General features: G+C 40.8%; 1 long non-coding RNA gene across 3 annotated transcripts; it reads right to left on the reverse strand.

Moving 5' to 3' along the window:
* Positions 1 to 2,691: 2,691 nt before the first annotated feature.
* LOC147236316 (uncharacterized) lies at positions 2,692 to 14,956 on the reverse strand. Of its 3 annotated transcripts, none has more exons than XR_015107254.1 (4): positions 14,906 to 14,956; positions 4,707 to 4,786; positions 3,324 to 3,428; positions 2,692 to 3,179 (listed from the first exon to the last, which is right to left on the reverse strand). It is a non-coding gene; the product is annotated as an uncharacterized LOC147236316 (long non-coding RNA). The 3 variants fall into 3 exon arrangements; XR_015107253.1 differs by having other exon boundaries at positions 4,707 to 4,795; XR_015107252.1 differs by lacking the exon at positions 14,906 to 14,956 and having other exon boundaries at positions 4,707 to 4,946.
* Positions 14,957 to 21,356: the final 6,400 nt, after the last annotated feature.

A 21,356-nucleotide genomic window follows, 5' to 3' on the forward strand; every position in this document is an offset into this window, starting at 1 on the left:
GCTCCACCCCTTGCTTCAAATAGGAAGTTTCGCAACTTGGTCCACATTTCTCTTCTGTACACATCAGCAGAGTCCCTAGAAGAATAAAATGCTGACCACTTGGCTGGTGATGTGTAATAGGGCTGCGCCGCATTTGGGCCCATTTAAAGCAATGTTTCCCAGCCACCAGCAGCTGCTTTCCATCTTGTGGCATTTTCCTTGCCCCCCACCGACCCCCCCTTCCACCACCACCACCACTATCCCCTCTTTCTTCACGTCAAAGTTGGCAGGCAAAGTAACACTCTGATTTTCAAAGCCACCCTGTTCTCCGTCAAATGTTGCGTGGCAACATCAAACGCTCTGCCGGACAGAGCCTGCCTGAGATTCCAGCGGGGTGGGTGGATAATTGGAGGCAGGCTTCAGCGGATCTGGCAGATGTGTGATGAGTTTTAACTGGAGTGGTTTTTCGAGGGGGGATATGTGTATGTGTGTTGGGGGTTGAGAGACAGGTTTCAGAGGGAAAACACAAGGAGTTTCTTTGTTTTTATCCCCTGGTCCCTCCCATGAGCCGGCTACAGGCCTTGCGGCCTAGTACGGGTTGAATGTGGCAGTAAACATCGCATACAGACACGATATCTGAGTGCCGCATGTGGAATTTAATGTCTTTGGTCTGACTCACGAAGCCTTGAAGGCTCCAAACATGTCCTCTCTATCCTTTTCCACGGTTTCCCTTTTCTAATGTTACTTTAGCAAGAAACACCCAGATAATTACTGGCCACTCTTGTCTGGAGGTTAACCACAAGTTTGGATGAAGGTCACTGCAGTTGCTGTCAAACATATACTGATTACAAAGTTCCGAAGGAATTCCCCCTTTCCCTCCACCCGCCTACCCCACTGTAAAAGGAGAAATGCTTAGTTTTCCTATCCATCCATCACTGAGCAACCATAACAGGGACCCAGACCAGCGCCTCCACAGGGGGGTGGGGGCTCGGGAAATTGTTTGACAGAGGGAAATGGACAAAGGAAAAAAGACATACAGACAGAGTTCCAAGAAAAAAAAGAAGAATGAAACACAGCCCTCCCATGTTTTTCTTAAGTCCCCTGGGCTCATGCAGACAGTATTAAGTTTAATTTTTTTTTCGTTTTACACAGGAAGGCAGTGCAGATGTTCCTTAGAGCGGGCTTGTGGTTTCCCTGTTTTCTTTTAGCTGGCTTGTTCCTGACTCTCCAGTGTTGCCAAGGCGCTCCCTTACTCGGTGCTGCCGTTTTTGTTTTTCCTGAGAGTGGGGCTCCAACAGGAGGGTCATCTCCAGGCCAGCTCCAAATGAGAAATAGTTGGCCGGCTGCCCTGGTGGCCGCTCAAATCCACCCTTTTGAAAAGATTACTGTGCTGCTGCCGCCGCCACCTCCTGTGGGGCATGCCAGATCTGCTGAAGGAGGAGGAATGTGCAGGAGGGCCGCAGGAGGGAGGGCACGCTGGTAGGGTGGAGGGTGGAGTGGGGGCACAATTCATTTGACCTCTTTCAGAAAGTTTTTCTCATTACTTTTCTCCTCTCTCCCCTCCTCAAATGTTTCAATTTCTACTGCGCTGAACAGACTGTGGACTATTCCCAAACAAAACCTGACAGGGTTTTTCACCCCAGCCTGGAGCTGTGTGGCAGTCCGCTCAGCCCTCTCCCCCAACTCCCAAGGCTGTCTTGTGGCCGCTTGTTTTTGTTTCTTCGGGACTGCTGATGAATGATCGATTGATAGCGTTAGAGCCCGCTGCGGGACTGCCGCAGGCTATCTCTGCTAAGCTGCTTTGCCCGATAGGCTGCTGACTGTGGAGAGTCCTAAGCTGGAACAATAAAAGTTGATTTGTGGGGGCATTGTGAGAAACCCCAGACACTTGGGAGAGGTGTGCATGTCTCATCTGGCCAGTCACAATCAATACTACCTCAGCACTGTTTGGTCTCTCCTTCACCTACCGCCATTTTTCTCTTAACTAATGCATCACACTCTCAAACAAATACTTTCCGTTCACAATGGGGTCGGAGACCGTTAGCCGTGGCCGTGCCGAACGACGAAATATAGTCTCTGCATCCGCTTTCTTGTCATATCAACGGCAGACAAAGCAGTATCCCCCTCCACAATGCATCTGTGAGGCATCATTTAATTGCAGCCTGACCTAACAGAACATACCCGTGTAGTTTCAGGTGGGATGAGCCCTGAAAAGAATTACATAACAATTCGAGGAATAACGGAGATAAAAGGTCTTTTTAGAGCCATGTTGTCTAAATCTGACATTTCTTTGCTCCATATAAAAGCAAGCCCGAAGGGGACACACGCCACAATGTTCCATTTAGGAAAACCATTGTCTTTGTTAATAAAACTGTGTTATGTTAACAAAATGTGAAGCAAAAATTGGCATTTCTCAGCTTTCACATCTTCAGGTTTGGCAACCATGTTCCTGTAGACCTTAAAAAACGGTGAATAATTCCATCTCTGCCTTGCTACAGCAATGTTAGAGCCTCCCCAGAGTTCATTAGCTGTTGATGGATTTGAAGTGATGAAAACTTGGTGGGTGGTCCTTATCTGTGAGTCACGAAACATGGCCAGACTTATAAACATCCAGCTTACCACAGAGGAAGCCCCTTTGTACGGAGACCCCACCCCTGGGTGTTATAAATGCTGATTTAGCCCAAAATTAAGGAAAAAGAAATCACCCCAGGCTTCATCCAAGACATTTTAATGAGAGCAGCTGAGGGAGAGACGGCCAAAATGCAGAGAAAACAACAACCCGGTCTTGTTTAATTTGCCAGTCTGGTCTGTACCGGGAAACATCACCGTGCATCCGGGCAATGCGGGGCTTTGAGTGAGTCTGCTCCACGCTGACACCATAAGAATAGCAGTGTGTGCTCCTGAGTCATATCATCTGCTTAGCAACACGTACACCGTGGAGAGCAGGACAGAGCGATGTGATTGGGGGCGACCAGGACCCTCAGGACACTGAACGATGTTTTTCTCCTCCATTTTTAAAGATACACCAGACACAGAAAAGCAGTTGCATAACAGGATTTTACAGCAGATACCCCTCCTCCTCCGTGGCTCTTCTTTCATTATCACCCTTTTATGCATTCCTGCTACCCTCCTCCTAGCAACTCCATCTCATCCTCTCCATTCTCTTATGACAGCTTGAGCTGAGCCAGATGGTTCTGATGCTATTTTAAGGATTACAAACAGAGAAAATTCAGAGATTTTGGTATTTTTAGATGCTATTGCTGCAATGTGTGCAAACCCGAATAGAAAATGCATGTACATATAATTGTATTAAGCGAATAAAAAAAAACGTCAGACTCACTGACCTGATTGGGGCGGTTTGCAGGCATGACAAAGACTCCAGTGTGGATTGTCTTTGTGCCGCTGAGCTGGAAGAGTGGTTTCCATATTGGAACAATATGAGATGTGACCTATGACATTGTTCAGAGGTGACAGAGAGGCAGCGTTAGCTATTGAAATGCACAAAGCATTCAAAGCTTACTCATATTTACAAATAATGACAAAAATGTTTTGGCGCTGGTAGACAATCCACGCGGCTGCATGTGAACCAACTGTTACTTTTCATTCTTCAACCCGCTTGTTCCAAAATTATTCATGCGAGTGTTTTCCTGTCTGACGGGGGCAGGGCAGACTTGGCAGTGGGAGCTCAGAAAATTTTAACACACACACGCATAGGCTGCTAAGCTCATTCTGCAAAGGAAAGTGAACAAGACGGATTTATTGCATGTGCAGGACAACAGCGTGCCGGGGTGGGATTTGTTTTGCTTTGTCCGATTATGGGACTGAGAATTAGGCAAAATTGCTGCGTGACTTTTTACTCAACTACAGTTTCCACATCACTCATAGGGGAAACAAAGGAAGAATTACTCAATGTCTGCGTTACTCAACACCAATTGCTGTCATTCATTTGAACGCCACTAAAAGGACTGCACCATTGGCCACGTTGTGTACACATGTGAAATGAATATACAATGTGTCATGCACACAAAACATTTTGTGTCTCTCACTGATATACAAAATGGTCGCACTAAGAGAAAAAGTGGCCCCTGACTTTCTCTGCATGCATGTCCAAGTGAGTGCATATGCCTTTGAAGCAGAACCCCCACTCTCAAGCACTTTTCACATGTTTAGATGACTACATCTCCCACAATAAACCTCAAAGTGATGCCTCATGTGCTGCGGTGTGTTCTGATGTTTGTGTGCCTGGTTAGCGAGGGTGAGGGAAGGATAATCCAGAAATAGAAGCATTTCGTGAAAACATCAGAATGGAGAATCGTTCCGAAGTAAAGGCTAGTTTCATAAATGCCCTGGAGGAACGAAAGCTTGTCTGTTCTGTTTGAGCTCCCCTTTTGCCCTAATTCACTTGGCAGCTCAAATGTATTTAACCCACAGTCCATTCTGACTATCCCTGCTCTCTTTTCCAAACCCTTTCTCCTGTCAGGTCACGTTTGTTATGAAAGCATTGTATGCTTTTTCCTTTTTTTTTTTCTTCTTCCTGATAAGTGCTGTTAACACCAAAAAAATGATGATGATGACTGAGTTCTGTTATGTGAGGGAGCACATAACAGAAGTTCCCTCTAAATGGGGAGGAGGGAGGGCACAACAATGAGTTTATGAGGTGTGGCTCCCATGAGATGATTCATTTAGATGTTCTTTTACCTGGCCAGACAGGGGTTTGAGGTACTTACCAGGATTTGTATGCCATAATCACAGCACATCAGTCCCTGGACCTGATTCAGTAAAATATTCGGAAATAGACCTGTCATGGCTTCGGTGGCTCAGGGAAAAGCAGATAATGTTTATTTAAGTGGTAATAATGGAGAACACATTTTACTTGCATTCATTCAGTCATTTATTCAACATTGTGCTGTAAACTATGCTGTACATACAATAAATTCGGCCATGCTAGATCCTGCATTGTGAATGATGCAGGATCATTGGGAGGATGAAATGACTACCAGATTAGTTAAAGCCAGTATGAGTCAACTTTTTGGGTACACTGCAATAGATTAGCAATCACATACAAAACACATTTGACAGAAAAAGTAGATTCATGTGTAAGGACTCAGCCCATTGTATTTTATTCTGACTAGTTTTTGCAAGTTGCTGAAATCAGTGGCGTTTGTTAATGTAAGCTGCTCATTAAACAGATCATGATGAGTCAGGGGTGAGTTCTCAGAAACAAATTTAAAGAGACGAGTGTTAGGAGGATGCTTGGGTTTTCTCTACATCATATAACCAAAACTTGTACAACGTTATCCTTGAGAGATATGTTTTCCAAAGTTTTAACAAATTGCTTTTTATCCCACAATTTTAAAACATTATGAATTACTTTACATTAAAAACCTTGTTTTTATACACATTTATTTATTTGCAGTACATTGAATATATTCCGTTTTCAAAAATAAATATGACTGTTGTGTGTCTGTTGGTACTGTAAAAAGCAGCTAATGAACTTTCCACAGGCATAGTTTCTGTGGTGTTTGCACAAAGTTGTCTTGTCAACACCACATGAAGCAGTTTCTCGGCGATCAAGCTGGTTGTTATAAACCTCCATTACCAATAAGAAACAAGTCAATTATCGTGCAAAATGAAGATGCCATACGAACATTGTGTCCATATCCCAAATTGAATCGCAATCCACTTTTCATCCAATAATTCTTCAAAACACACCATGGCCTTGAAGTCACCCCTGTATATTTGCTTCTATATAGAATAAAAATAAGTATGATGTTCAGGGTTGTCTCAACCTCAAGAAACTTTTTTGGTGAAACACTACCCTTTCACCACTCCGCAAACTGCTTCTGACAAGATTCCAAAAGAGCGTCCCTGCCGACAAAACATTGTGCCCTTTATCTTGAATATCATCATATCTTGAACATGTCAGTTGTCTCACATAAAGAATATGAAATACTAACAGCGCCATATACCTTGAGCTGTTAATTAGATATCCTCAGATGCACACACACAACATTGTGTGTATTACAGTATAGACACAAAGATCACCATTAAACTGTTGTGTCAGGTAGTTTCATGGTCTAAGAGTAACCCAAGAAAACATATAAGCCAAATGAAAGGCATGATTATTAAATCTCAAGGTAAACCAGTCGTCCCCCAAAGCTTGTGTGGAAAACCTGCCAAGCCAAAACAGCTCATCCCTGAAACTGGATCGATGCATTTCCAGCTCAATAGTCTTGTTAGTACTGCAGTTGAGTGGGGAACAAAGCATCTTCTCAAGCAATCATCTCCAAGCTTGTCCTCTCAGGTTGAAGGAAATCACAGAAAAGGTCACCAATCACAAGGTCGTTGTGCGCCGCGGAGATGGTGATTATATGTATGCAGGTGACCCACAGCCCGAAGCACATGTGATTGATAGAATTAGACTCTTCGAGATATTGACCGGCGCTCTGTGCTCGCTCCAGTCTGTGTCAAAATCTAATTGACTTTTTAGTCATCTTTAATTTCCTGTTGCAACAATGCTTTTAGTCTGAACCATTTGAAGAGAAACTCTGAATCTGATAAATTATTTTGGGACTGAGGTGTACATAGTCTGAAGCTGAGCGTTGGGGTGACTGTAAATGGCATCGCAGTGCTAGTTGGTGCTAATTATTAATAACACTGATATATGATATAATATTAATAGATTGAGATGATACAGCTAGGCAGCATGATTCAGAATGTTAGAAAGGTTGTCTTGGAACATTCTGGTTCAATTCCCGAGCTCTTCCAAGCCTGTTTAGCATTGTTGACACCGATCCATAAACTGTGGTACAATACAGCGCTCAAATTTTGCTGATGATGAACGTACAACTTAATATGTAATATATTTATATTCTATATATCAAATAAAGGGATTTCTTTCTTTTCTTTTTTTTTTTTAACTCTTTTGTTAACCAATTAACAGACCACCATTTCCAAATTTTACCAGAAGACACTGAGGACCTTGTGTCTCTTCAGACAGTATAAGGCTGCATACATGGTGGGAATGAAAGACACGTATTCATGCCCTCAGGGTGCCTTCATAATCATGGGTACCTGGGGTCTTTTCAGCAACTGTTACCATGAGTAACAAGATCTTTCATGGGTTTGTGCTTTGGATCGGCAAATTACACATTTTCTTTTTGTTAAACGGAACACGGTCTTTACTTACTGTTGGTCGAAGAAATTGAAAAAGAGATAAGCCATATGGGTTTTGTGTTACAAGCGATGACTGTGTTGAATTGGAAAAAGTGACTTTATGAGACCTTTGGATGTAGGTCTTCCATCAATTACCCATGACTGGGCTGCTCTCTGTCCATGTCCATAGAGATATGGGCCTTATGGCTTCCTCTCCACCTCATGAATTTAAGTCTCTCATCGCTGTACCGTGTATCCTGAAACCCAGCAGTAATAAGGGTAGTAAGACCATCTTGGTCAGCTCTGACGCCCCACAAAGAGCCGCCTATGACAGGGAGGCCCATAATGAGTTAGCGGTGAGAACAGAGTAGATGCCGGGGGAATATCTGATGACTGAAAGGCTGGAAAAGCAACTGTATGCGACAATTTGATTAATGAATCCAGTATCATCACAGATTGGCCTTCAACCAGAGCTCTGAGATCATCACTCCCACTCCCTCCTCTTGTGTTACAGTGTGGAGCAGACTTGATTCATTGAAAAAGGAAATGCATTCGGTATCATATATTCTCTTTGCTGAAACAAACTTAGCTGTCATTTTGGTGGTTTATACAATGTCTGAGGGGTTTACTGTGGAGTGTAGATATTAATGAAGATCCTTATGTCTTGTGTGCTGCCTGCCTCAGGGTTTATTTGTAGCTGGTGTTACAGGAAATGGATCCCTGGAGCGATCTGGATTCAGCTGATCCAATTAAACGCTGTGAATAATTGATCTGACAGTGAAACTGAGCTATGTCACATGGGAGTGATGACATCATCTTTTTAGGGCGAAACCTTACTCCTGTGCAGCTGGACTGCCTCAGGTCATTTGTTCCACAAACAGTACACTGTATCTGATTACCGCCTGTGAAGGACGAAAAGCAGACCATGAGGACAGAGGAGGAGGTTACACTGGCATTATCACGCTCAGCATGACTGTACAAAGACAACAGACTCACTGATAGCCCTCATGAGATTGTCACATGTTGAAAACAGCACTATGAACTAAAGAGAAATAAGGTGCTGGGTTTACCTGGTTGGGAAGTTTGTGTTCAAGATATAGTTAAGTGAATGAATCCTTTTCTATTTCCTTCCTCTTACTTTGCACTGCTCTCCCATTCAAGGGCTACAAGAACTGATCCGCATTGCGTGCTACCAAGGCCATTGTTAAACCAGACCTCCATGTGAACCACATAGACTCTGCGTAGGTCGATTATCTCCTTGGCCATGAAATAAGGTGCAAATAGGAGCCATCTTTGACCCTGGCCTTGGAGGAAGCTTATATTGTAATATCTAATGAAACTCCTCAAGAGAGGTCTGTTCCTGCCGCTCGCCACCTTTTCATCTCGATGTGCACCACAAATGAGAAAAGGAGGCTGTTGAACATCTAACATCTTGCATGAATTAGACTTGAACCCTTGGGCAGGAATGGGGGGAGGCCTGCTGTCCGTGTCTCCCCTTCTTTCTCACGAAGGGAGGAAAGGGTGTGGGGTCCTGTTTTCAGCAGGCTCTCACGCTGCAACATTTTGCTGGGTTGGCACTACTGAGCTGATCATAATGAACTCATGGGTCTGATGAAATCATCCAGGCAGGGTTTCTCCCCACGTGGCCACGCAGTCATCATGTGTTAGTGTGCAATGTCCAAGTTTCGTAAGATTAGTCTGCCTGTAGGAATTCAAGAAATCATCAACTCAGCTTGATTCAGAGAAGTTATAATTGTCTGTAAAATTTTGTGTGTTGACCGTTTGACCATTCTTACCTTGTTCATATGTCATCTTTCTCCAAAAAGAAAGAAAAATGCCCCGGGCAAAAGATGTGAAAGTAGCTTTGTTATACAAAAGTCAATCCTTCCTGAGAAAAAAAGTTCTTGTACGTTTTAAAGTGTTTCCATGAGTGGAGGACAGATATTGCTCACGTCTTCAAGCCTACCTAAGTATTATTGTACTTCTCCTTTCGGCTTTTCACTTCAGGGGTCGCCGCATCGAATCGAACCTCTCCATCTAACCCTATTCTCTGTATCCTCCTCTCACACCGACTACCTTCATATCCTCTCTCACTACGTCCATAAATCTTCTCCTTGGTCTTCCTCAAGACCTCCTGCCTGCCAGCTCCAATTCCAGCATCCGTCTACCAATATATTCACTATCCCTCCGCTGTACATGACCGAACTATCTCGGTCTGGCTTCTCTGACCTTCTCTTCAAAACATCTACCATGTGCTGTCCCTCTGATAGACTCATTCCTGATCCTATCCATCCTGGTCACTCCCAAAGAGAACCTTCGCATCATCATCACTTCAACCTCCAGCTCTGCCTCCTGTCTTTTGGTCATTGTAACTGGTTCTAGTCCATACAGCATCGCTGGTCTCACCACTGTCTTGTACACCTTTCCTTTCATTTTGACTGATAGTCTTCTATCACATAGTACCCCTGACACTTTTTTCCACCCATTCCAACCTGGTTGAACCCGTCTCTTCATCTCTTTTCCACACTTTCTGCTCCTCTGGACCGTTGACCCCAAGTACATGAAATCCTCCAACTTCTCAATCTCTATGTATTACTGTTTGCGATCAAAAATATGTGGTTTCTTCAAAAAGCTTGTATTTACCTCTAAAGTTTCCTTCAAATGTTTTTTTTTATTTATTTATTTTTTTGTTGTTGTTTCTACTTAGTTCATTACAAGTCCAGAAAGAGGATCTTAGCCTGTTTGCATGGATCATTTCTGGTAGTCCGACAATGAGACATGCTTGTCGGTGAATCCTCTGAATATTGGCGTCAGTGGTGTGAACACTACATCACATGCCACAATCTGAAGACCCCTCATACAGTGGCAGGAACTTGGCTTTAGGAAGTTTAGCAGTTTGGCTATTGTTTTTGTCTTCTATTCAACCTGCTTTCAGTCTATTGACACTGAAGTAGGGGAATAGGGAGATATGGGACAAACACATCAGTACTTGGTAAATAACAAGAGCAACTGTGAATGTTCTTTAATGAAGCCAAAGCCACTAGCACATCTGGCCCGTATGCAATAACTGAACGACCCGCGAACAGAATTCTAAGAAACCAATTTCTTATTTGCTGATGTGTCAAATATTCAGTTCCTTGCAATTTGAGCTCCTATCATCTTCAAATCATCTAACACAGAGTGATCCTCATGAGTAATTTGTCTCAGATAGTCAAGGTCTTTTGTTATGAGCTCGGAAAACAAGCACTAACGTGGCAAACAACACTACCGGTCACTGTCGTTACATATTAACATTGAAAAAGCTGTTGATGAAGATAGAGTCTCTAAAAGTGTATCATTGTGTTAACGTCACAATATTGGGTAGCAGCTAATGTCAAGTAAAGACAAACATGATTTAAGTGTGCATCTTTTTTTCCCTTTTGCAAGAAAAAACAAAGCCGTGCCCACAAAATTCTGTCTGAATTGAGACATTGGACCTTCATGAGGGAAACGAAGGGACCTTGTCAGTTAATTAGACAAAGGTGGTGACAGCTTCATCCATCACCTTACATTTTTGCTCACCCCGAAACCAAGTCCAGTTCGAGCACTTCCCTCATCCGTCAAACTGGAAAACATCTCCAACAGCAAAGACCACCAATGACTGGAGAACTAGGCCTTTCAGGAGGGATGAAATCTTTTGAGCAACACACTGACATAGCTTGACCTCACAGAAAAGGTTATGTGGTGTTTCCATGGCAACAGGGAACACTGCCGGTATGTTAAAAAGGTAGCGAGAAGGGGCGTTGGGGGAGCGTCTACACTGAATCTATGGCTTCACTGAGTGAGTGCGGATGCTTGTTGCATATTAATATTCTTTTTAAATTAAGTCGGAGCAGTCGTGCCTCTATTCATTACACCACTCTGATGTTCCATAACCATTAACATTTGTTAAAGCCCAATACGCACCCCGACACTTCCAACTCTATGGACCAGGAGGGTATTTTTAGACATGTACTCATTAGTGCTGAGAGATCATTTGTAATAAAGGACGAGCGGGGAGAAAGAGGCCAATAAGACTCTGAAAGATGGTTTCCATATTCAAATATCTGAGGAGTGAGTGTGTTTAACTCGGAGTAAGAGAGAGTGAGGTGAGATGTGAGGGGCAGGCCAATCAAAGACTTTGAGGGGAGCAATTCAGTGAAATAGTCATAGTAAGGTCAAAGAAATTATTCAGCACATTATGCATTATAGAAAATCTTGAAGCTCTGCTTTTGAAGCATAGACAATGTGACCTACAACAAATTACATATGCAATAAAAATGGGAGGTTTAGGATGAATTAGGATCAGACCAATTGTTCTTGTCGGAGATAAACAATGTTTCCGTATTTCAGCAATAACTCAAGCGAGCTTGTCACTTCAATTAGCGGAACAGCTATCATTCAGAATAATGTACGGAATCGATTAATAGACTGTCCTCATTGCGAATCATTCAATTGTTCTATTCGCCACAGTCACGAATGATATACATCCTTGAGTTAGCTTGTGCTATATTTCCTGTTTTGGTCATATAGTGATGGTATTGAATTGTCGGAGTGTTATCAGTTTCTCTGTAATGGGATTCTGATTTAATTTCCTCCAATAGGAAAAGTGCCATGCAGATGGTCCTTTTTTACAGGTAGAAGGGTAGAAAATTATGGTCCCATTGTCTTACAAAGGCGAGACATGGATACAGTGGTAGACATGCGACTCAGTATTTCCTCAGCAGTTACATTGTGATTCAGACTTATACAACAGTGCCCTCTAAAGGTCCTACTGTAGTCACTCAATGTTTGTGATTTTAGAGCAAACAAGGAATTATCCAGGTGTTTTACAGCTTGATTGTTGCTCATAATATATGTTTTTGTGGTGTACTTGGCGTGGAGAACTTCACCCCATTTGTTTAATTACCAGATGTTACACTGAATATCTAATGTGCCAAAGTGGCAAATGACCAAACCATAAAAAAGAAAGGACCACAAAAGAGTGGGTTGATAATGTAATCCACATATCGTTCCGTATGTGCTGGCCTTCTCCAAATCAGCTGGCACCGTCACTAGCAAAACAGGAAAACACAATGGAGCGATTGGGGTTGATGGGGGAGCCAGTGTAGCTTTTGCTGCCACACAATTAGCAGGAGAACTGTGAAAACACCAAATATCCAAGTGCCACTCCATACGGATGCCAGCTTGGCCTGTGACTATAAATGGATTTTCCTAGTTTGGATAGCAACGGCCAGTGTTGCCGTCTTTGTCCTCCCAAAGCGGGGCAGATGGGTGAAGAGTGTGTCCAGATGCTGCAGAGAAAAGTCAGGATGATGATAATATAACAATAACAGTATGATAATGAATTTGTAACAGTGACTGACAACACTTAAAAATGTATGTTTTCTTGGAGAACAGCCACAGTGCAATATCTTTTGAAATTAATTCTCTCTTCAGGAGGATACAGCTGAAAGTCATCTCTCATCATATTTGTAACATTCTAAACAATAATTAAAGTTTCTCTTACTGTACCAATGGTCATTTAGTACATGGCATCATCAGTATGGGTATTTAAATTTCACTTCAGTTTTCATCTTTTTTCATTATCAAGCTACAATACAACTAAATCAGAAACTGCACACAAATCGACAATTCGTTCAAAAACACACGCAAAGGGACACACAAATAATAATATAGTGTAATTTAAGAAATTACTCTGAGTAATATCATGGATACTGCTCATTGTTGATGTTTGCAAGGAGAAAAAAAAATATATTCTTATGCATTTTTTTTCCTCATAAATCAATCTCTTTGGAATAGATAAATTGTTTGTATAAAAATTCAGTGTGAATTAATGTCAGCTGAGTTACCAACTCAACAACACAAAAAAAATTAATATTCAGATAACGACATCAACTTGTACAGTTGTCTCACAAGCTAATTTTATCAGAGATTGCCAAACTTATATGCATGGAAACTTGAACATTACTGATTTGTTTATTTTTTTTCAAAGCACAGAAGTGTGATGTCACCATCTGCAAGCCACTGAAGAATACTGTGTACTTAAATATAATTCATCGGCAATTATACACAGAAAGGAAAAGATCAAATCTCAGCAGAATGGCATAGGATGTTATGGAAAAAACAAAACAATTAAAAGTGCTCAAAAACTTCAATGGAAAATAAAGAAAATACGACAATGAAGATCGAGGGTAATCCCGATACCATGACGCGGATTTCTGAGAAAGTCACTCAGGAGACTAAAGCAGGAAGACAGATGGCCACATGGAGCAGTAGTTCCCCTGTGTTGTTTTACAACAGAACAAGAAATCCATTGAAAAGTGGACTCTCCAAATGTAATTCCAATTATTTGTATGTGATGAACGATGCAAAAGGTAATGGACAGCAACTGAGATGTTCAATCATCTCTAAAAGGATTTTTAAGAGCCCAGATGTTTGACGCAGTAATGCTTTTCATTCCTACCCCTTTATAGGGCCGCTTGTTGTTAAATACAGTGTAACAGAAATGGTTGTCATTCAGTATGGCGTGTAAAAAAAGTCTCACAACCTCAGCAGAAATGGACTAGTTAAAGTGCAGGAAGCTGTGTTCTTGTTTTTTGTTTTATTTCATTTATTTTTATTTTGTTTTTTGGTTTGTTATTTTTGCTGTTTCTTATATTTTTTAAAGCTGACAGATAGACAAGGATGTGAACTGAAGCTAACAACTGATTCCACACTTTTTGAATCCTATTTTAAGATTATTTCGTATTATAAATTATAATGTGAAAATATCACCTTTATTTTTTTAGAGGAATGAAGATTGTGATGAAAATACAGAAACATTGATTAAACTACTTAAATAGATGAATCAATAAATATGCAACAAAAGCACAGGAACAATTGGTGAAATAAAAGATTGTGCAATATATCTGCAAGTTAAAAGAGACTTTCTTCAAAAATTAAGGCAATATTTGATGTATACACCTTTGTATAAACTACAATGGGAGTTTTTAAGTTGAGATTTGGATATGTTGGGGGCAGCGAAGCACAGGAGGTAAAGCAATCGTCTTTGGAATCAAATATTCCTCGTTCGATTCCCGACACACCATCGCTGGGGATCCAAATTCGGTGAAAACATTAAGTACCAATAAAAAGACGTGTTCTCGAAACATACAGCTTGTCACGCTCCTTGAAGCAATTTGTCGCACGCACACTGGAATACAACTTATTTAACCTAAGCTGTCTGTGCATGCTTTAAACCAGGCAAGCATAGGCACACCTATGTATACACAGTCAGTGTTCAGGGATGGTCCAAACATGCAGGTGTGTTAACAGAAACAGAGATCCATTCTGAAATACTAAGACATGAGCTGATAGTGAAATAACACTTAATTGAGGAAGTTGTAAATGATCAGAAAAATGACCATATCTGAGCAGGGGTTGTCAGATACTTCAGTGAACGCAATAAACAATCAATATGTGACTTTTTTTTTTTTTTCAAAACGAGATGCAAATTTTTTTCAATTTACATTGATAATATATGAAAATGAGCACACTCACAGGATGTAAAAAATGTATTCCTCCCAAAATAGTGAAAATGTAGTTGCATTTAATGTATATTGTTAATGAATAGTTATTTGTTTTCAAGCTCTGTTGGAACAACAAACACATTTTTTTAGAGGGTAATCAGATTAAATGCCTTAAATATAGAACTTGATTTACCTTTCACTTGACATGAAAGTAGAAAATCTGACAGGTAAAAAATGCTTACCAGCAAGCTGATATCAGTGAAAGGTGCAAAGTGTGTCTGCTTTTAGACGCTGAGTTGGCTTGAGTGAAGCCAAACTGGACACAAATCATCTGGAGCACCATCCAGAGGGGTGGGCGTGTGGGTGGGTGGAGAGGCAGATAAAACGAATCCTAAAAAGCCTCTGGCAGCTGAATAAAACAGCCCCAAAGGCTGTCTGTCATGGCACGGTGTTCAAGCATTGGCCCCTTCTCTGTTTCTGGCTTTGTTCATGTCCTGATTTCACAGTGCTTTCATGTCCCTGCCTGCTGTTCCCATAGGTGCGGGCGTAATTACTACTGACACAAAGAGGAAGAGGCAAATGTAAATCCCCAAATATTACAAAAGTAATTAAATTCCTTTCGCCTCACTCTATCTTTTCATTCATCTGCCAGTTTGATGAGCTGTACTCTTTCTGTCTTATTTTGCAGAAGCCTTGTTAAAAATGCTAAATAGAGTGGATTGGGTTCAGTTAATCAGCAGCACCAGTGGAATCCGTGTTGACCGTTATTTATCATTGAATTATACTTTTAAGTCACCTTGCTTTAGTCTCTTGGATCGCAGTTATTCATTTCTAGACCATAAACAGTCGTCAGCACATGGTGATTGAGCTCTCTAATAGCTTCACTCTGCCACTGCAGGTGTAGTGGCAGACACCTTGTTTAGAATAATTTCAAAGCAAAAAAAAAAACTCTGTATACACAACCTGACATATTTATGGCAGCGAGAAGGATGTTCTGATGTTTGGGAGGATCGCTTTTGTAGCAAACAGAGTTTGTCGTTATGGTTTTTAACCTTTAATGCCAACACCTGTCCCATATGGACAATGCTACTCCAACGCCGGTTCTGCGGACAGCATTTACTTGGAGAGCATAGCGGACAACTGTTTTATGTCTGCCTTTATTTTTTGCATTTCTTTTTTTACTGGCATGTTTCCCCTTAGTAATCCGCAATGTCATCAGTGTATCATTTCACATCTTTATTCTGTGGGTATTAAACTGGCACAAAACCAGGCTCGTCATTTTCATTTTGCAAAAGCTGATCCCTTAGAAGGGTCCAGCATATGCTGCTGAATCCCCTGCTGTTCAGATATGGACTGTTCAACTGCAGATGGGATCCACTTTTTGACTTACTGACCAGGTGAGATTGTTACCATGCCCTTGACCTTCAGTGATGCAAGGTGAGTTGTGACTGCATGAAGACAGCGAATATTTGTTGCTTTGTAAGAGGAAGTTGACAAACATCTTGGCCTGCTTTGCAAGTCGACAGTGTTGGCGGTCATTTGTGGTAAATTAGCAGCCCACACACAGTGACATGAGGCTTTGTACTGTAAGTCAAGTTGGTCCGGCAGTTGTCACAGAGAACAATGCTGCCCATAAAATTGCATTCAAACACACCTTTATAGCTTTAACTCACATATGCCTATGAAACCAAAACATACCAGTATGGTCAAGTTTCTAGTGGCTATATACATTTTAAAAAAAGGTCTTAATAGATATATAAATAAATATTACTGCGTAGCAAGGTTTTAGGTGAAAAATTGGTCATTTTATAGTATCATACGTCATTTGGTAAATCAGAATATTGAATCATCATGACATTATTTTGGGTTGAAAGGGTTTGGTATCATCAATAAAGTGACATCATGTTGTCTATGGATTGTGAATCCTCTTGTTTCATGAAACTACATTGCAGCCAAGCTACTCTCGAAACGTCATTATGTGACTTGTAGACAAGTCAATCTCTTGTATCAATCATGTCATTTCATAGAATGAGACAGAATCACAGATGAATTCCATCAAACAAGCAAGGCAGAGTGAAAAAATAGCTGCCAAACACTATCCAGCAGTATTAAAAACAGAGGAAATACAAGGATGTGAAAATATTATTTCTATCTGACAGGTCTGCTCTCAAGGGATGGTGGGTGGGTATATTTTCAGGAGGAAATACAATTGGGAAAGATGGTTTGCAGGCATTACTTTATACCTAGGTGAGCTTTGAGACACCATGTGTCATTTCTTATTTTTTAATGTGTAAATTATAGTTAATACAATTTGAAACACTATCTCTATAGAGCAGGATTTTCTAAGTGTGATGCCCCATGAGTTTTTTTTCTGGGTTTGTTCTCATATAAGAGATGAGTTTTTTGCAAGAATAGTGCAAGGACTTCGGTGATGGTGCAAAGTAGTTGTGGAAAGATTCAACTGGGCGCACTTAAGTTTTGTTTTGTTTGGGTTTATTTATTTTTCGTCTTCTCAAAAACGGCAGCATAACATACTGGAGAACAATTGTCCCGTTCTTATCAACAACAATTTAAAGTTTTTCTACAGTTAAATCTTTTCAAATGCATATTACTGTCAAAGGGAAAGATTCCATCTTGTTGCAACTTTGACTTGTATGACCAGCCAGGCTTGTCTTGCTGACATTGTCATTGTTCAGTTAATTATTTAATTTTCGGTTTCTATTTTTTGAACCTTACAATAATTTTCCCAATGGGAGAAAAAGTAAAAGGTATAGAGTGGCTATAAAAAAATTATATGAATGCACACAAAAGATTTTCCATTCAGCTGTTTGGTTTGGGGGTGTTTTATATCTCAAACTGATATCCACTCTACATGGTAATATGGCTCTTCATGATGTCACTAAATAATGTAACTCTAGAAAGGTTTAAATCTAACTTGCTAATTTTGTCCTTACTAACAGTTCCTAATATGAATTCCGACAACCAACATATATAAGAAACCAGAAAATAGACAAGGTACACGATTTTCAAGCACAAAATAGTTGGCCAGGAGTATAACTTCAATATCAACATTAGCAGCTGACTTAAAGGAGACAGGTGGTTCACATATGTGCAAAAAAATCTATATTTTTCTAAATTACATTCATTTTAAATGATAAAAATAATTAGTCAGGAGGAAGTCTGTAAACATGTAAAAAGATCAAGGAGGTTCAAGCCAGATTTATCGTCAAGTTTATTTGTATACAATGGAACTGTGGAGAGAAGTGCGAAAACCAAATAAATAAATGAATAAATAAATGCACGGGACCCAACTCACATGTCAAAATGAAGTCGCCCAAATAAATCTTAAGGAAGTAGCACCTCGCAGACCACGACCAGATCCGGGGAACAGAAGGAGCAAACACCATTATAAACCTAAAAAGACTGTCAAGGAAAGTTTTGGCGAGAACACACTCGTTCATGTGGCCATTTAAAAAAATTAATCCGATAAAGATAAATAAATAAACGTTTAAAAAAGGAAAAAAACACCACGATGGCCGACTTGTAGACAACTGTCAGGATGTGGTTCTAGAGAGCTGGAAAGTCCAGAGTAGGAGCCAAACCGTAGCCTCCAGCGTGGCCCCAGCATGTGGTCATACGCCAGTTAAGTTTACTTGAGGTTAAGCAGGGCCCAAACTCTGTTTTTTTCATTTGTTATTATTTCTATTTTTTTTCTTCCACAAACACTATGCACTCTAATTTATACGTGGGGAAGTAGGGCACCTCGTAGGATCCGCGGCTATCACTGTGATTTCGACGTCCACTGGCGGGTGGCACTTTGGTCTTTGCGACCACGCAGGGTTGGAAAACATGCCGAGCTGAGCAAGGCGCTGTTTCTGAAACGATGCCGCACACCCGTGTGCTGCGACTCCCGGGACTGCGAGAAATACTTTGTCGCCATACTCCTGAATGGTTAGTTCCCCCTCCCCAACTGACATGGTTCAGGCCAACCACGGGAGCCCCGCTTCGATGCCCACACTGCTCTCAGAGGAAGTGACCTCAATACATCCAATAACCCTGCTCGCACAGGCGCGACAGCCTTGCAAGATTGGAAAAATACTATCTTTCTCATCGTATACACTGCTTAAATGAGGTGGGATATTGTTTTGACAATGCAGAACAGATAAAGATTGGTCACGCAGATGTTATTTACATCCAAAAAAATAATACAATCGTACACTGTTAATGGATCCATGTGTCAATTGCAAACTCATAATCACTGTTAACTTTTGAATACATTCTCTATGACCTACTCAGATTTTGTACAATCTCAAATCAAGAAAACTTTGACTACGAACTTTATTCCAAATAAATAGTGAAGCAGCATCAATGTGAACATAATCTTAACATATTCACTTTGTTGACATAAAGGTAACTTCAGGTATGTTTTCAGTTACATAATATCAAATCCCAAGGAATATATTCATTCATATTCATGATTTAGAGGGGTCTTGTTTGGATCATAATAACATTTCCCCATCTTTGGGGTTCTACCAGGTTCTACCACACATTTTAGTGTCACAGAAAAAACTGACTGAAACAAAGTAACCTAATTATTTACTCTACAGAAACTGGTCCATCTATAAGTAGGCACGTAGTAAATGTTAGGGTATTTTACCATCTGCTGGATGTTGAGCTGATGGCCTGAGCTGCAGGAAGTGATTAGAGCTGATTATTGCGGCCAGTGAGACAGTACACTACATGGCCACGTGATTGTGTGCGATCCCACATTTGACACTTCTTACTGTTGTTTTCAATGGAGATGCTAATGATCCGGCAAGCACCGGAGGCATGATTAAATGTCACACAGCTCCCTCGGTTAAGGCCCTCACTGTGAATAAACCTCTATCATGTAAAAGCTGTGGAGGCCTGAAATCTGTAGCAACCAAAGCACCATGGATCCACAGCGCCCCCCACAGACCACAATACAACAGACAACACCAGTTGCTATTGTTACACTTGTATATGTAGTCGGTTTTGCACTTCGATAAGATGTGTGTTATGACGTGGGAAGGCAGGAGAAGGATTTTGTTTTAAAGCCTTTTGGGAATGGATAAGATTTAATGAGGCCCATAAAACCCAACCAACATTTGTTGAAAAACAATGCAAAAATGTAACAAAATATCACAATGTTCGCAAAAATGACCCAAGAATTGCCTACATAACATCAAAAAACAGGGTTGAAAACAAGACTCCTTGCATTTTTCTGGTAACTACAAAAAAAGCAACATTTTTGCATCAATGCATCAATCAAGATATGCAAGGACGTGTTTCCTTGTGATTGAATGTAGGTCTTTAAACAAAGTTTTAGTCAGAGGACGGGGCCTTGTGTACCCCAGTACTTGGGTCTGATCCTATACTGGAATTATTGGAAATGAACGACATGCCCCTGAAGCAATAAAATCTCATCAACATGTCCTTCACGTCTTAGGGCGAGGCAATTCAGGAGCTTCCAGACAAGGACCAGCAGACTGAGGAATAGCTTCTTCCCCAGAATCGTGTCCTTACTAAAATCTTGTTGACCCCGAAACACCACTTTACACCCCCCACCTTCTCACTCCTCCTTGGATCAAAACTGTACTCCACTACCACTGTGCTACTGGACTGTCCTGCACACACACACACGCTACCACACAATACTACACTAGTTTAGTAACCCTAGGTAGCGACTGTTTATATCAATGTATGCACTATTCAATGTCCATTTCAGCTGGATTTGTAAATGATGTCCATAGTTATGTCTGTAGTTGACTACATTTGCACATGTCTATCTGTGTAATATGTTCATAGTACTCTATCTGTCTGCTGCTGCTCATTGGTTACTCACCAGTTACTAACATGTTCTCTTTGTATGCACATGTCTTTATGATATCCTTGAGTGTCAAGAAAGGCAACCTAATAAAATGCATTATTATTATTATCTGTAAATCACTTGTAACTTATTGGCCTAAAATACCATGTACATACTTCAAATGTATTTGTTATGCAGTATCTGCACCTGCTCCTTTTTTGCACTTCTGGTTAAATGCTAAATTGTATTTCGTTGCCTTGTTCTTGCACATGTTCTCTTGCATTTTCTCAAATGTGAACTGAAGAAGTCTCTCGGATGAGATATGAGACAGCTTCGAGGATATGAAAAAAGTCCAGCCGCCACAATAAGATTTGACAATGATTGACCATGACCTGGAACACTATTTTATCTGATTTGTGGAAATGACTTAAGCCACAGTTAGGCATGTTCCAACTTTTTTGAGATTCATTGCTGCAATCAAATTTTAAATGACCTAGTTTTTTCTGTGCAATGCTAAAAATGTGTGTTTCAGCAGCTGATTTGTTGTTTAAGTAAGAACAATAATAACGATAAGAGGTTACTTTTCCTGGTCTCTACTTCTGAAATATGTACCTCCAATTCCCCGTGGAGCAGAAAAGAAGAAGAAGAAGAAGAAGAAGAAGAAGAAGAAGAAGAAGAAGAAGAAGAAGAAGAAGAAGAAGAAGAAGAAGAAGAAGAAGAAGACACATACTCCCTTCAGTTACTCCTTGTACTCAGTACTGTTTGATGTTACTCAAGCAGAAGTTGGCCCATGACATTCAGTGTAGGGGAGGTCTTTACTCAAGACATTCTGATGCGAGTCTATAACTTACTTAGTGGGAGAA

Source organism: Fistularia commersonii, chromosome 2, assembly GCF_037954325.1.
Source record: "Fistularia commersonii isolate RoL2024-O1a breed Wild chromosome 2, RoL_Fcom_v1.0, whole genome shotgun sequence".
NCBI classification, from domain to species: Eukaryota; Metazoa; Chordata; class Actinopteri; order Syngnathiformes; family Fistulariidae; genus Fistularia; species Fistularia commersonii.